At 38.2% G+C, this 17,672-nt stretch overlaps 1 protein-coding gene across 1 annotated transcript in view; it reads right to left on the minus strand.

Moving 5' to 3' along the window:
• brat (brain tumor) overlaps positions 1-17,672 on the minus strand; it is a 545,260-nt gene that overhangs the window by 418,068 nt on the left and 109,520 nt on the right. Inside the window, exon 2 of the mRNA XM_069506200.1 lies at positions 10,919-10,972. The gene's annotated coding sequence lies outside the window, so the exon portion shown is untranslated. The remainder of the gene's footprint in view (positions 1-10,918; positions 10,973-17,672) is intronic.

Raw genomic sequence — 17,672 nt, forward strand, 5'->3', positions numbered from 1 at the left:
ACGGTCTACGACTACCTACTACTTAATCTTGATCTACTTATATTATAACTATATATTTAGTAGTTTTATAGTAGTATTATAGTAGTTTAAGTAGTTGATAGTTAAAGTACTTTATAGTTTTAAGGTTGTTGGAACATAAATCGATTTAAGAAAAACTTGATCTAAGGCTGACATAAAAAGAGCCAAAATATTGAAGGTCTAGGTTTAGTAGGAATCTGTCAATAATATTGTCAATCGTGTTCTTGACCTATCTCAAAGCTAAAATTAACGGTTATTATACTGTTATCAGTGCCAGGCGTTAATTTATAAGACGCCTGATAACACGATGTATCTTTATGAACAATAAACATAGCTCTTATCTGTGCACCGAGTGTAAGTTTATTACACCTAAACAAAACGTGACATATGGATCCGATACATGGTCGCTAACTATGGGCCTCATAAGAAAGCACAGAGTCACTCAGCGGGCGATGGAGAGAGCTATGCGTGGAGGAGGATGAGAAGATCAGAAATGAGGAGATCCGTAGGAAAACTAGAGTAACCGACATAGCTCAACGGGTTGCGAAGCTGAAGTAGCAATGGGCAGGGCACATAGTTCGTAAAACCGATACACGTTAGGGTCCCAAGGTGCTGGAATGACGACCTCACACCGGAAGGCGCAGTATTGGAAGACCTCCCTCCCACAAGGTGGACGGACGACATCAGACGAGTCGCAGGGAGTCGCTGGATTCAAGCGGCGCAAGACCGTGGCGTGTGGAAGTCCTTACAAGAGACCTATGTTCGCCTTCTTATCGGGAGGTCGGGGGTTCGATCCCGGGCAAGCACATTTAACTTTTCGGAGTTATGTGCGTTTTAAGTACTTAATTAAATATCACTCGTCGTTTTAACCATTGTAAGTATTTTACACGTTCATTGATTTGCGGGAATTGTATTGATTTTTTTAATCATGCCATCACTAGTTCACTCTGCTATCACGCCTTGCATTTTGAAAATATCCCATTCATCAAATAAACACAATAATTGTCAAATCAACTTGGATATCTCCATGCTATGAAAAATATTATCCAGTTAAAGCTATCTCCCACCCTATTCTTATATAAATAGGGTACATTTTAGCACGTATCATTCATCAGGTGATAAAACCTACGCATGAGGTCAGCCATAAGCAACTTTATGCCACATATAAATAGGGTGTATTTTAACGTGCATGCATTAAGCAGGTGACAACTGAAAATGGGTGCGAATGGTCAGTGATCAATCACGATTTGCAATAGGTTTAAGTCCAGTTTTAGTTAAAATATACCTAAAGCTGATATTTTACGGATTACCTATTTCCTATTTCCACGTATTTCCAACGAGTTTTTGTGGCGCAGCAATAAATAGAGATAGCTGGTCGAGACAGACAATACAAGTGATCCTATAAGCAGACGAGTAGATATACGGGTATCTAGTCATGTGCTAGAAGTGTGTTAAAAATGAAGAACCGAGACGCAAACACACAAATAACTGCAAAGCATACGCTGTCCTGTAGTCGGCTAAAGATAACTCCAAGCAGACAAAGTCGCGTGTAAAAACTAGTTACCATAACAAACATAAAATAACAAATTCAGGCCGCGTCAAAAAGTTTTGTACACAAAAAGTAATTAGTCAGAAGCGCTAACAAAACTAAATACCCGTTGGTATTGGAGTGAAAAGCTATTCCTCAAAGTAAAATAAACGAGTCAGGCTAGCTAAAAGCTAAAAGACCTAGGTATTCTAGCCAACAATGGCTAAAGACTCGGCTAGGGCATTGTAGAGTTAATGCACTGGCTATAATTACAAATGCTCTATTGAAATTTTCAATAAGTAAAATTCTTGTGTTTTCTTTTCGTTATAAGTTTATTATAAGTTAGTCTTTATTCGGATTGCACAAAGAAAATAAAGTTATTGAAATATGTTACTATTTAGTTAATAGTTATAATAATAGTCTTATTTGCTAGAATGTGGTACAATTATTTTGTTCTAACACATTCAACCAATGACTTAGTGTGCAAATTATTACTGCCAACGACCTACATATAGATATGTACTAGGGTGGGTCATACAGGACAGGAACAAAATCGACTTTTATGAATCTACTAGCTGATGCCCGCGACTTCATCCGCGTGGATTAGGTTTTTTAAAAACCCCGAGGGAACTCTTTAATTTTCCTTGATAAAAAGTAGCGTATTTCACTCTCCAGGTTTTTAACTATACCCAAATGCATGCAAAAAATCACGTCAATCCGTTGGAACGTTGCGACGTGATTGAAGGACAAACCAACAAACAAACACACTTTCGCATTTATAATAATGACTACTGATGTCAAAACGGAGCAACGGATCGGCGTGTTTTTTTTGCATAGATACAGAGTTATAGGATAGGAGAGTGACACAGGCTACTTTCTATCCCGGAAAATCAAAAAGTTCCTACGGGATTTTAATAAGAACCTTTATCCCCGCCAGAGATAAATTATCTCAGTCCACGCGGACGAAGTCACGGCCCTCATTTAGTGATTTATGATTTTATAAACACATAAATAAAGTCCGATTGCAAGTTGCAACTTCCTACTACAAAAACTTTTAGGTAACTATTATGTTACTTACTTATTTACTACTAGATGATGTCCGCGACTTCGTCCGCGTGGATTTAATTTTTTAAAAAACCCGTGGGAACTCTTTGATTTTCCGGGATAATTTAATGTAATTTTTTGGTTTATCAGCGTCGCACAGTGTTGTGCAATTTCCGACATTGCAATATTATGGCATGGATCGAATTGTGTAATATTGTATGAAGCTTCCCACGCGTTGTATTTATCTTAGGGTGACCATCACTAAACTGTACAGAGTACAGTCTGTCCGTCGAGTCGGTCTGTTTAAAAGCACTAACCACTAAAAGTATATAAAAGAAGTGACTTTATTTATGTCGGGCCAAAAGATACAATGATTTTCAGACAACGTTGTTTACCTATCTGATAACACCTTTAAATCGCGCGAAGCCGGGGCGAGTCAGTTTGAAAATCCTTTTTTAGAGGGGGTCTACGTAAAAGAGTAACTTTTATGCTTTTATGTTGAAGTGAACTCAAGTTTCTAGATCTAGCGGTATAAATTATGTGTTGACGTGTCAGTCAGTCAGTTGATTCTTTTATAATAATTGATGGTAGACCATCAAATCCACAGCCAAAAGAGGTTTTATTCTATATTTCAATTGCGTTATGCCAAACGTCACTACCTAGATGCTTGACAAAACTTTTTGACGAAACTTGTTGCAGAAACTTTTTGCGAAAACTTGCTGACTAAACTTGTTGACTAAACTTTTTGCAGAAACTTGTTAACGAAATTTGGTTGATCTATAACTATGATGATCCAACTTCGTCCAGGAAAATCAAGACTTTTGGTGACCCTAAACGTATCAACGTGTCACAATCTAAGGGTTGGCTGGCTGTACAATTTTAAATCTTATTTCCTTAACAACAGAATACATCGTTAATTGTCAGTATTATTATACATCCATGCAATATTAATGATTTGTTAAGGGACTATTGATTTTCTTGTATGTATTAGAAATAGGGTTTATTTTAATATGCATTCATGAATAATACAGCTATTGTAAGTTATAGGTGAGTGGTTTAATATGTCACGCAATCTGTGCGTAAATAATGTATGAGATGCTCATACATTATTTACGCACCTAAAATTAATTACGTTAAGTAGGTACCTTCTTGCTTTTAGGTAAACATCATCATCATCATCAACCAATAGACGTCCACCGCTGGACATGGGTCTCTTGTAGGGACTTCCACACGCCACGGTCTTGCGCCGCCTGAATCCAGCGGCTCCCTGCGACTCGTCCGTCCCAATTTTTGATGGCAGATGGCATTTTTAACCAAATGCCATCAACTGTGATGATGAATCCATTTTAAATCACTGAGTGGGCCCTGTAATCCAGCTTTTCACTTTACAAAATGAAAATCCGATGCCCGTAAGTGCATTTTAAAAGATTAAACTTTAGTATATTTCAATTATTTTACCATAATATTATGCCAAAGTAAAACAAAAACTTTTTAAAGTCAAAGCAGTCTTTTAATGTAATTACTAAAAAGGATTGAAACTAAGTCACGGAAACAATATATGTACTTACTACTTCATCACCATGATGATCATCCCATCGCCGGCTCACTACAGAGCACGGGACTCATCTCAGAGAGACGGGTTTTGGCCATAGTCTACCACGCTGACCATGTGCGGATTGGTAGACTTCACACACCTTTGAGAACATTATGGAGAACTCTCATGCATGCAGGTTTCCTCACGATGTTTTCCTTCACCGTTGAAGCAAGTGATATTTAATTACTTAAAAGTTAAAACGCACATAGCTCCGAAAAGTTAGAGGAATCCGGGATCGAACCCCTGACAGCCGATTAGAAGGCGGACGTCCTAACTCCTAACCACTAGACTATCACAGCTTCACTAGGCTTTCACAGCTTCGACTTACTACTTAGTTACAAACAATACTATCCCGATATATAACATTAGGGAGTTCCAGAACCCATCTTCCATCTCCATTATCAGGCCTCTGTGATTATATTTTTCTGTAAGTATTCATGAAAACGATTGATGTAAATGAAAACAAAGCAAATAAGTTCAAATTCGAATGTCCTAGCCTAGTCCTAGTTGTGTGTATCGGTTTTTCGAATTATGTGCCATATACAAACATACTTACAATTTTTGTAAGTATGTTTGTGTTAGTTAGTACGCGTAGTTTAATTAGTGTAATTGGCCTTTATGGCCGTTCTAATTAAATAAATAATAATAATAATAATGTGCCCTGCCCATTGCCACTTCAGCTTCGCAACCCGTTGAGCTATGTCGCTTACGGATCTCCTCATTTCTGATTTGATGATGTAGAGAAACTCCAAGCATAACTCTCTTCCATCACCCACTGAGTGATTCTAAGCTTTCTTATGAGGCCCATAGCTAGCCCATGTCTCGGATCCATATTAATATTTCATCACTGGCAACACGCACTATTCAAAGACTTTTTCACTTTTTCTTTAATTCAAAAAGTTTTTTATTTACTTTTAACTCATGGAGATGGCACAGTCTTTGAGCAAAGGATCAGCCCGGCTGTACAGCGCGGAAGCGCAGCCAGTATTCTTGGCACCATTCCACGCGGGCATGATTTGTACTGTAATTTGATAAGGCTAGGGGCTTTAAGTTTAATTGTAACACTAACTTATGCCTGCGTTTTTTGCGTAGTCCGCGTGGACTACACAAATTTTAAACCCCTATTTTAACCCCTTAGGGGTAGAGTTTTCAAAAATCCTTTTTTAGCGGATGCCTACATCATAATAGCTATGCATGCCAAATTTCAGCTCGATCCGTCCAGTAGTTTGAGCTGGGCGTTGATAGAGCAATCATAGGGTTGAATTTTCGAAAATCCTCTCTTAGCAGATGTCTACGTCATTATAGCTACCTGCATGCGCAGCCCGATCCGTCCAGTAGTCTGTGCGTTGATCAATCAGTCAGCTTTTCCTTTTGTTTGTATATATATTTCTTCAATAAAGTTAAATCTTACCGTTCGGACTCTAACTAATAAATGTAAGGAGCAAAAGTAATATTCCGTGTAAAATGCTCCCATTTATTTAATCCCCTCGACCTAAGACGAAGGGGCAATGTTTTCATTAAACTTTCTTAATTCCCCCTCAGGCCTTAATGTTCGACCTTTGTTTACCTTCGTAACGATAAGCTGCTACAACGAAAAGGATTAGTTTTAAAACATTTTTCTGATACTTTTCTTCTTTTATAAATGTTCTAGAAACCTAGCAGACTAAATGGTGATCGACTATTTATAAATTGTTGATTTTGGGTTATCTCTCTCTACTTAGATAGGTACCTATTTAATCACTACCTACAGTATAAATGCGAAAGTTTGTTTGTTTGTATGTTTGTTGTTACGTCGCAACGTAGCAACGGGTTGACCCGATTATTACATGCCAGCATTAGACTGAAGTTTCGAGCTGCTGAAATATTTTTACTTAAATATACTTAAATATATTTGAGACATGGTTCCAGCACAATAGCACAATTTGCGGGACTTATACCTACCTACTGAAATCGACGACGGAAAACGATGACATAGAATTTTAAATGGAATTCAAACATGAAACTCCATTACACAACCATAGAGAGAGACCCGCGCGACAAAATTTACATTAAATAAACAAATTATCGGGGACTTCCCCAAAATACAGGACCGTGTTCAACAGGTGTTCTTAATTTGAAATCCAAATAAACGCTAATGGTCGCTTCAGACTGAACGACATAATCGCTTTGTCGCCGGTACGATATCGATTATGTTTCAATCAACAGATCCGCCGATGAAAATATTATTACTTTGTGATAAATTGCTGTTTATTCAGTTGTGATTGGAAAGCATTTATTATTATTTTGTTGGATAACAAAGGTCGATTCTCAAACTGTCTCTATCTAAACTTTTAGAGTGTTTGCATCTTTTTCTTTTTAATATTGCTAAAAAAGAACGGAAAATGAATATTTGAATTACGAACTTAAAATTTGAGTTCTACTCTACAAAAGCCATAACTAATAGGTAGTTATTTTTGTAATATAATGAAATATATATAGCGAGGCAAAACATCCTAAAATAGATTCTTACATACTTAGAGCATACTAATTTAAATTTTAAATGGTTTAGGTCTAACCTAATTCAATTTAAATATTGTATTACCTACTCTAATTTTGTGTTAGGGGTGTTTTGGACCTCCTTAAAAGTTAGAGTCAAAATAATGACTAAGTACTTATGACTAATGAATCTAAACATTGGTTTGGGGCATAGTTGTCATCTGTGCCCAACAAACCTCTGTGATAGTAATTTATTGCGAATATTAGGAGTTTTTATTTACTTTTCTCTTTTAAATTTTAGTATTGAAGTGTGTAGAAGCCATTTATGGTTCACTAGCTGATGCCCGCGACTTCGTCCGCGTGGAATTAGGTTTTCGACCCAGTGGGAACTCTTTAATTTTCCGGGATAAAAAGTAGCAAATGTCACTCTCCAGGTCTTTATCTATATCCATGCAAAAAATCACGTCAATCCGTTGCACCGTTGCGACGTGATTGAAGGACAAACCAACAAACAAACACACTTTCGCATTTATAATAAGCGTACTGATTGCTGTGTGATCGGCTGTAACAGTTGTAGCGAACGCAAATTATGAAACATAACCTTTCATACGTAAATATGATTTCTTTTGTTGTTTTGTCCCTTTCGGGTATACGTCTGACAAGTCCACTTCATCCTTACTCTGAGGCTCAGTACGACATGTCGTATCGGATTCGTCAGTTAAACAAAAGGCCAACTCCAAGTGTTCCTTTACTCAAACGACAGTCATTAGCAAAGGTGGCAATGGGATAATTCGGCCATTTTGAATTTCGACGCATCTGTCATAATGGCAGGATATTCTCTACCCTCGTACCATTTTGATCTCTCTCTTACCTTAATACCATTACGAAAGTTATTTTTCACTTTTGTATTAGGAAGCGAGCAATCTGTTACAGTTTGACTATGAATAGAATAGAATAATATATTTTTATTCAAGTACAAACTTTTAAAAGTGCTTTTGACTCGTCAACTAGTTTTATTTACCACTGGTTCGGAATGCCGTTCCTACCGAGAAGAACCAGCAAGAAACTCGGCGGTAGCTCTTATGATGTCATAATGGATAATGATACCCATCCACTATCTACGTTATGATGGTTGAGCTACAAACTCGTCATCATCATCATCATCTCAACCAATGGACGGTCCACTACTGAGTACGCGTCTTCTATTAGATTGAAAAGGATTTAGACCATAGTACCCGCTGGTCAAGTGCGGATCGGCAGTTTTCATCCACCTTTGAGAACATTATGTAGAACTCTCAGGCATGCAGTGCAAGTTTGCTCACGGCGTTCCTCAATAATATTTAATTGCTTGAAACTCACATAACTTCGAAAAGTTAAAAGTGCGTGCCCAGGATAGAACTTCATTAAACCCTCCGAACAGGAGGCCACTCCTTAGCCACTAGGCTATGGCAGCTTGAGGAACTAAAGTTAGTGGCAGTGCCATTAGTGCCAAGACACACGCTCCGCTCACTAGAGCTATGAGGTAATAGCGATGTTACGAGCTTTAAAAATACCTATCGACTATCGACAAAGAAAAATTGTCTAATTTTATTGTAATTTGTGTTGTCACAACTACTTTTATTCATGTCCAAGAAAGGATTTTTGAAAAATCAACCCCTAAGGGAGTAAAAAAGGCGGTTGAAATTTGTGTAGCCCCCGCAGACAAAGTCCCAGGCATAAGCTAGTTGTATCTACTAATAAAAATATTGAAATTTTTCGATAGTTTAAATTAAAGTTATCGATACAAAAGGCACATCACTATAAACTGACGAGGCTAACGAATGCCCCGAGGATATTCTTGCACATTGCACTTGTATCCGCGTTCATATCCAACCCACTCGTTCGCAGTTGTCGACTAAGCTGAATAAATATGCACTTGTAAGCAGATATTGAATTTTGGCTGACCGTACTCTGTGTACAAATAAGCAGAGATAAGATTCTATGCTTATTTTGCAATATAGCTTATTGACCGAATGATGAGAGATTTTCCCACGATGTTTTTCTTCATCGTTAAAGCAGGTCATATTTAATTGTAAACGCACATAAGTGCCTCCGACAAGTTGGAGGTGTGCCCATTGCCCAGGATCGTTCCCAGGACCCCTCCAAATATAGACCGATGAATCAGTTTCACTGATAAAGTTCAGTAGAATCAGTTTTAGTGATAACTAGCTTATGCCCGCGACTTCGTCCGCGTGGACTACACAAATTTTTAACCCCTATTTTATACCCTTAGGGTTGATCTTTAACTATGAGATTTTAACATAATATTATGAGCTTAATAAAAAAATATTAACTTAATAAATGCAAAAATATTAACTACAAAACTACTTTATAGACACTTCAAAACTGACAGACTTTCATACAAACTTCAAACCCCTATTTTACCCCTTCAGGGAATGAATTTTGAAGAATCCTTTCTTAGCGGACGCCTACGTTATAATAGCTATCTGCATGCCGAATTTCAGCGCGATCCGTCCAGTAGTTTGAGCTGTGCGTTAATAGATCAGTCAGTCAGTCAGTCAATCAGTCACCTTTTCCTTTTATATATATATATTTATACCGTTCACTAGTTCACTATACCGATCAATTCTAGAATTGGTTGATAGAACCTATCGTCTAATGGAGGCCTCAAATTAATTTGTTTGAATAATCGCTGCTCCAAAAATTCATTTAAGCATCATTGTCAAATCCTAAAAACGGTCGGGCCCATGTCAACATGCGTATTAAAATTACACAATCGAGGGACAAAAGGGACAGGGATTACAATTTCCGTTTGAAAAATACGGAAAATTCCGTAAACATTCGTACGACTTGTTAGGGAGTTTCCGGAAATTACGGGAATCCGATCGCCTGCAGGCATAAGAAACCTTTGAAGTGTTGGCTAATTCTTATGGGACAAGCTTTATTCTTCGTTGAAGTTGAAGCATTTTGGTACGACTTCAAAAAAATAAAGAGACTATGTACGTCTTTTGTTAGTCGTTTTCAAAAGCTTTTTATTAGTTTGACTTAGTTATGTAATGTCATAATGTCATTTCGCTTAAATTGGCACCTAATTTATCTGATCTTCGACTATCCCTATCTGCGGAATGAGGTAAGTGTTCTCTCTCTCTCTCTCTCTCTTTCTGTTACGTTATCCCATACAAATGACAGAGACGAAAATTTCAGTGGGCGTTGACTATTTTTTACATTTACATTCTTTGATTTTCCGGGATAAAAATTATCATATGTCCTGCCCCGGGATGCAAGCTATCTCTGTACCAAATTTCATTAAAATCGATTGAACGGGTGGGCCGTGAAAAGCTAGCAGACAGACAAACTTTCGCATTTATAATATTACTAGCTTATGATCGTGACTTCGTCCGCGACGACTACACAACTTTCAAACCCCTATTTCAACCCCTTAGGGGTAGAGTTTTCAAAAATCCTTTTTTAGCGTATGCCTACGTCATAATAGCTATCTGCATGCCAAATTTCAGCCAGATCCGTCCAGTAGTTTGAGCTGGGCGTTGATAGAGCAGTCAGTCAGTTAGTCAGCCAGTCACCTTTTCCTTTTAGATATTTAAAGTATGGATGAGTATAAAACCCCTATTTGGATAAAGATCTTTCTAAACCTGAACTATAGTTTACCGGTGTTGTCCAATATTTGGAGTAGTGCGGCAAAGAGATTGTGTAGTCCAATCAATGTGAAACATCCCTTAAGGCTATTCTCAGGGGGTGGTCGAACGGAAATACTGAGTGACATGGCGGTGTGAGGGACACTAATGCGATAATATAAAGGAAAAGGGACGATATAAGGGTAACATCGAGGAATCATTGTGTGGGCGTCGAGAAATCAAATAGGTACACCATTATTGATGTTAGCTTCAATAAGATTTTTTCAATGTAAGTATTACCTATATAGGTAAAAGTATGAGGCATGTTATGAAGTAAGACAGATTTAACAGCGTCGAGTACAGGTCCCAATTTGTGTACCAATAAGTTTTTTCAATATATTATTTTTTACCTACACGCAGCTAGAGACTAATTTATAAAGTATGTAGCCCACGGCACTTGAAACACTTTATATTGTAATGCACCTTAGAATAAGAGAACAGTATTGTTAAAGCACGCACAACATCAACATCTTTCTTATTTTGGGTGTCTTTTTATCACATGGCGACCCTGCCAGTCGGTGTACACAAAAAAGTCGAAATACTTAAAATAAATATTTATTTACTCACCTTACTAGTTCCTAGTTCTTAGTAGATCCTAGTTTTCACTTGCCACCAAAAATCCTGTAACAAATGAACAATCTTTCAAAACTAGTGAAGACAAAAAATATACGAGATTTATAACCACGAGCCATGGCTAACCTAAATACGCTATATGCGAATTTTACCAACATCTTTTGACGTTTACCTACATGCGAAAAACCGGCAGCAGGTTAAGTATTGTTAAATGTATTTTTTTAATGTATTCAGTTTAAAGCCAAACTTACAAGCACAGGTAACAAAAAGACTCAAGTTTTACTACTACAAGGTCATCCCCAAGTACAGTTGATAACATCAGGCGCTAAATACAATTTAGCGAAAAGGGCGACTACGTGAAAGAGCTCGCATTTAGCAGACACCATTTATCAAACAGACAGATCGTGTCCGCTCTTGCCTCTTAGCAGTGACAAATGTTGCGGTCAGGTAAAAACCGCCACTTTACTGAATTCACTTAAATGCTTTATAAAGGACCTCGAATTTCATGTATCACATTGGCATTATTTTTATTTCATTTCGTTCCTTTTATTTAAACTTAATTCGAATTTATCAAGCCTCTCTGAAGTCGTACGTCAAAATTAAAAGAAACAATAAAACACACGAAATTCAGCTCTAATTTTCAAGGTTATTTTCTAGTAGAGTTGATAAGTTGATAACATCAGGCGTTTAATACAATTTAGCGAAAAGGGCGACTACGAGAAAGAGCTCGCGTTTAGCAGACACCATTTATCAAACGGACAGATCGTGCCCGCTCTTAGCAATGACAAATGTTGTGGTCAGGTAAAAACCGCCACTTTACTGAATTCACTTAAACGTTTTATAAAGGACCTCGAATTTTATTTATAACATTAGTATTATTTAGTTATCATGTTCTTAAGTGAAAATTAATATTAATTTTACAAAAAAGTTGATAGGTATAACTCTTTTCTATTGTTCAAGTGTATGCTCAAACTCAGTTGATAACATCAGGCGTTTAATACAATTTAGCGAAAAGGGCGACTACAAGAAAGAGCTCGCGTTTAGCAGAAACCATTTATCAAACAGACAGATCGTGCCCGCTCTTAGCAATGACAAATGTTGCGGTCAGGTAAAAACCGCCACTTTACTGAATTCACTTAAATAAAGGATCTCGAATTTTACTCATAAAATTGGCATTTGAATTTCAAACCGCTCACTCTAGATACAGGTGGCGTAGACTTAATTCACCTGGGTTAATTCACCAAGGTAAATACAAATTTTGACAAATCGCAACAAGATTTTTAAAAAACATGAATCCACGTGAACGTAATCGCTCAATAAGCTATTTATTAAAACAATTAATGCTTTTGGTACTTTTTTCGTAACTGATTTACTATTTGATTAAACTTTGTTTTATCCATACTAATATTATAAATGCGAAAGTCGGTCTGTCTCTTTGCTAGCTTTTCACGGCCCAACAGTTTAACCGATCTTGATGAAATTTGGTAGAGATAATTAGCTCACTCTGTTAGCCTGGGATGTAAGCTAACTCTGTACCAGATTTGGTACAGGGTTAGCTTACATCCCGGGGAAGGACATAGGCCGATTTCTTATCACAAAACCGATTTCTTATCACCAAACCGATTTCTTATTAAAAAACCGTAATCCACGAGGACGAAGTCGCGGGCATCATCTAATTAAAGGTGACGCAGGACGCAAGACCGAGAGTGTATGATTCTAGTGTTGAGAAGTCTTTCGTATGTCTTCTAAGACATACGTAAGACTTCTCAACACTAGACTCATACAGGAAATCGATAGAAACGGAGGACTCCAAGAAAATCAGTATGGCTTTAGAAAGGGAAGAACGACAATAGACGCAATAAGGCAAGTTATTAGTATCGCAAGTCAAGCAAAAAAAGAAAATAAATGGAATGGTTTAATTCTGGTTGATGTTCGAAACGCGTTCAACACTGCATCCTGGTCGAAAATAATAGCTAAGCTGAAAATGAAGAACATAAACAAATACTTAATAAATAGCATAATAGACTACCTAGATCAAAGAGCTATTCAATTAAAGAAAGGAGTTCGAGTCGAAATAGGAGGAGGTGTTCCCCAAGGATCAGTCCTTGGTCCAACCCTATGGAATATATTGTATGACGACGTTATGTTGGTAGAAGTTCCGGAAGGTGTTAAGCTAATTTGCTATGCAGATGACTTAGCAGTGTCAGTGACAGCCAATAATGCGGAAGATCTAGCTAGGAAAGGGGATGAAGCTCTGCATAGCATAATGTTATGGATGACCCACAACCATTTAGAAATCGCTCCAGAAAAAACGGTTGCTATTATTTTCAACAGGAGACTAAGCGCGGATAACATCTTTACGTGCGGCAATACACATTTAAAACCCACCCCAACCGTTACTTACCTAGGAGTGACTCTGGACTCGCGGCTGAATTTCGGTAGACACATAAATCTGGTGTGTGAAAAGGCACAAAAAACCATTAAGGCACTCACCTCAATACTCCCAAATACACGTGGACCGAATTCGCGGAAAAGAAGGACTCTTGCTCTTGCAATGCAGTCCACCATAATGTATGCGGCTCCTATATGGGTAACAGCCATGGACAAGGGATCACACAGGAGGACAGTGTTGAGCACCCAGCGTATGATGGCGTTGAGAACCTGCTGCGCCTATAAAACAACATCCACCGATGCTGCCCTCGTACTGGCGAATTTAATCCCAGCTCATCTCTTGGCGAGGGAAAGATCAGAGAGCTATGGACTGAAATTACCAGAAGAAAGAAAAGCCATCAGAGATAGGACCCTGGTTAGATGGCAAGAGGAATGGGACCAGTCTACAAATGGACGATGGACGCATAGACTGATTAAAAATATAAATAGCTGGGTATCCAGGAGACACGGAATACTGACGTTTCGAATGACACAGTGCTTCACAGGACATGGGGTGTTTATGCAGTATACAGAGCGCATAAAAAAGAGAAACAGCAGTAAGTGTATGTACTGCATAGAACCGATAGACGATGCAGAACATACACTGTTCCATTGTCCTCAGTTTCAGGAAGAAAGAAGGAATGTCGTAGCCGAGCTGGGAGGAGAGTTTGGAGTGGAGAGCCTCATAAGCACAATGCTGGAAGAGAAAAAGAAGTGGCAGATAGTTCAGAAATACATGGAAGGTATAATGGAAAGTAAGGAGAAAGACGAAAGAGGAGGAAGATGAGTTAGTCCGCGGCAGTAATGGTAGGCCAACAAGGCGGGAACATTACTGCTTAGAGAAAGGAGGGGTTTTTAGTCGGTAGGAGTCCGGCACTATGTCCATGAGGATTTTCCCCTCCTAAGCGAAAAAAAAAAAAAAAAAAAGGACGCAAGACCGAAATTGCCAGCGCACGTGGGTAACATGTTTGCTTTTCACTTGACATTGTATGAGAAAGTTGAGAGGCACGATGATTTTCACCGAAATCAAGCGCGCGAAAAGGGTTTAGGAAAAGTATTTTTGAGAAAAACCTGCTGAATTTATGTTTGCAAAGTAAAGTTATTTCAACTAATGAATAAATAAACTACGTCTAATGATAAATTGTTTTAGAATTTTCATATCCCTAATCTTATTTATTTACGCCCAAAGTTGTCATTAATTTAGTGTTAAAATAGGAATCTTTTGAGCCTCGTAACTTTTAAATCAATATTTTTTTCAATGTTTTATGTATCAATAAACCTAGATAATGACGAGATAAATCGATATAATTCTTAGTTTTGTTCGTACAATATCGAATATTGTTGTAATTTCCCTCCTACGTTTGTATGAAGAAAGCACTGAACTGAGTCCCCTTTAAATTCAAATTCGTATTTTGAGCTGATGCTCATTTTTATTAATTTTTTATGTAGTACTCCAAGATAAAATATAATTTAATAAAACTCTATTTTCAATTAATTGAAACCAAGATAAATTAATTTGATTTTAAAAGCAATTCAAATTCGTTCACAACTTTGATCGCTTTAATTTAAAATCGTAAAGTAAATTAAAATGTAAGGTGCGTATTTAAATTAAAAGGTACCTTTAAACTGTAATATCAACAAGCTGTGATAGCCTAGTGGTTAGGACGTCCGACTTCTAATCGGAGGTCGGGGGTTCGATCCCAGGCGCGCACCGGGCACTTTTCGGAGTTATGTGCGTTTTTATTAATAAAATATCACTTGCTTTAACGGTGAAGGAAAACATCGTGAGGAAACCTGCATACCTGAGAGTTCTCCATAATGTTCTCAAAGGTGTGTGAAGTCTATAAATCCGCACATGGCCAACGTGACTATGGCCAAAACCCTCCTCACTCTGAGAGGAGACCCGCAGGTCCGGCTAGAGAGAGACAGCAATAGCCACAAAGCAAAATAAGAAGAAGAAGAAGAGAGACAGCAAATTAACTGTCGGATTGCTACTGCTATCGCGTTGCTGTCGCTACTGCAACGTTTTACGTAATCACCCCGTCATGCTCTGTATTGAGCCGGTGATGGGTTGATCATGATGATGATGATGATAAACTGGATAACACTCTTAATTGTAAATTTAGATTCGTATTTGAAACCAGGATCTCTGCCGGGATTGCCTTTGAAATTCTAATGGTATTCCACATTTTGAATTCGTTCACGTTGGAATAGTCGGAGATCATGAGGACAATTATTTTAGTGCAAGTTTTACACCTAACGTAATGTCAGTCACCGACTGTGAGCAAGTGTTAGAGCGATCACGCACTCATCCGATCCGAATCCGTGAAAATTTGGATACAAAAACTACGTCATACTCATAAGCTACCACACAAAAAGTTCTATGACTACTTTGGGACGTATTTCACGGAATCGGATCGGATGAGTGCGTAACCCTTGCGCAATTAACTGCTTTTCTATACATATTTTTTTTTGTTCAAACCAAACCGACAATACGCTATAAGGGTATAAGGGTAAGGGTAAGGCTAATCAGGGTTTCACGACATTAAACGAGTTGTAGGGGTTTTTTTAAATTAAATCAATTAAAAAAAACCCTGCAACTCGTTTATGTCATCTGTCCACCTAGTGGGGGGTCCTACCACACAGCACCTTGCGAACCCGACATCTATGGTTTTTCAAAGTGTCCTGCCAGTGCCATTTTAGCTTCGCAATCCTCTGAGCTATGTACGGTACTCTGGTTCTCCCACGGATCTCCTCATTTCTGATTTGATCACATAGAGAAACTCCAAGCATATCTCTCTCCACTGCTCGCTGAATGACTCTGAATTTTATCAGCTAACTAGCTTATTCCCGCGACTTCGTCCGCGTGGACTACACAAATTTCAAACCCCTATTTCACTCCCTTAGGGGTTGAATTTACAAAAATCCTTTCTTAGCGGATGCCTACGTCATTATAGCTATCTGCATGCCAAATTTCAGCCCAATCCGTCAAGTAGTTTAGGCTGTACGTTAATAGATCAGTCAGTCAGTCAGTCAGTCAGTTAGTCAGTCACCTTTTCGTTTTATATATTTAGATTAGGTAATCATTTATCGGTCAACTATTTCCTCAAAATTTCACAGCTAGCTTTCCGACTATAACTGAAAAGTTGACATGCAAATCTCGACGGGGAAGTGATTTATGGCTAATGGGAATGGCCTATGGGATTGGTCGGTGGATCTGTTATCTTTGGCCTTTTTTGTCGTAGTCGAAACGTCACTCAAAATATCCGTGTGTAACATATTGGATGTTAGATTTGATGGGATGCTATGTAAATTCATATTTTATATTTTGCACTGACGTAGGAAGTTTTATTTTATTGATAGACTAGCTTATGCTCGCGACTTCGTCCGCGTGGACTACACAAATTTCAATCCCCTATTTCACCCCCTTAGGGGTTGAATTTTCAAAAATCCTTTCTTAGCGGATGCCTACATCATAATAGCTATCTGCATGCCAAATTTCAGCCCGATCCATCTAGTAGTTTGAGCTGTGCGTTGATAGATCAGTCAGCAAAATACCTAGCAAAGTTTTAATTTCCTATTCACCACAGCTGCACAAAACGGTTTGTAAACTAACAATTTGAGGCGGAATAGAATAGACTAGGAAAGGAAGCGTACTTGGCCCCGTTGTCGCAACTCTGTCGGTGAACGGCTCAAGGGTAGGCGCGGTGAGAACTACTCTAATGCTAGTTACTTACTAGATATAGTTACTTATAGGTATACTTATAAGGTGTGATAGCGTAGCGGTTAGGACGTCCGCCTTCTAATCGGAGGTCAGGAGTTCGATCCTCTAACTTTTCGGAGCTATGTGCGTTTTAATTAATTAAATATCACTTGCTTCAACGGTGAAGTAAAACATCGTGAGGAATCCTGCATGCCTGAGAGTTCTCCATAATGTTCTCAAAGGTGTGTGAAGTCTGCCAATCCGCACATGGCCAGCGTGATAGACTATGGCCAAAACCCTTGGAGAGTCTCATAGGCTACTTTTTATCCCGGAAAATCGAAGAGTTCGCTATCTTGTAGATAATAATATAATTGTTCGATTATAGATAGAAACTTTTAAAACTAAACACTTCTGGTTCTTTGTCCTGCGTCGGGTTCAATAGCGACAAAATTTTAGGTCAAACTAAAGTTGACAGTCTTGACATATATTAATACTATCGTCTCATTAAATGGCTCGCGAACATTCCGTCCAACAAAAGCTTTTATGACTTTCCCAAGAAAAAGGTCGCGGACAAAAGAAAAGAAAAGAAACAATTTCGCGAGATGGCAAAATTCT

Source organism: Maniola hyperantus, chromosome 22, assembly GCF_902806685.2.
Source record: "Maniola hyperantus chromosome 22, iAphHyp1.2, whole genome shotgun sequence".
Classification (NCBI taxonomy): Eukaryota; Metazoa; Arthropoda; class Insecta; order Lepidoptera; family Nymphalidae; genus Maniola; species Maniola hyperantus.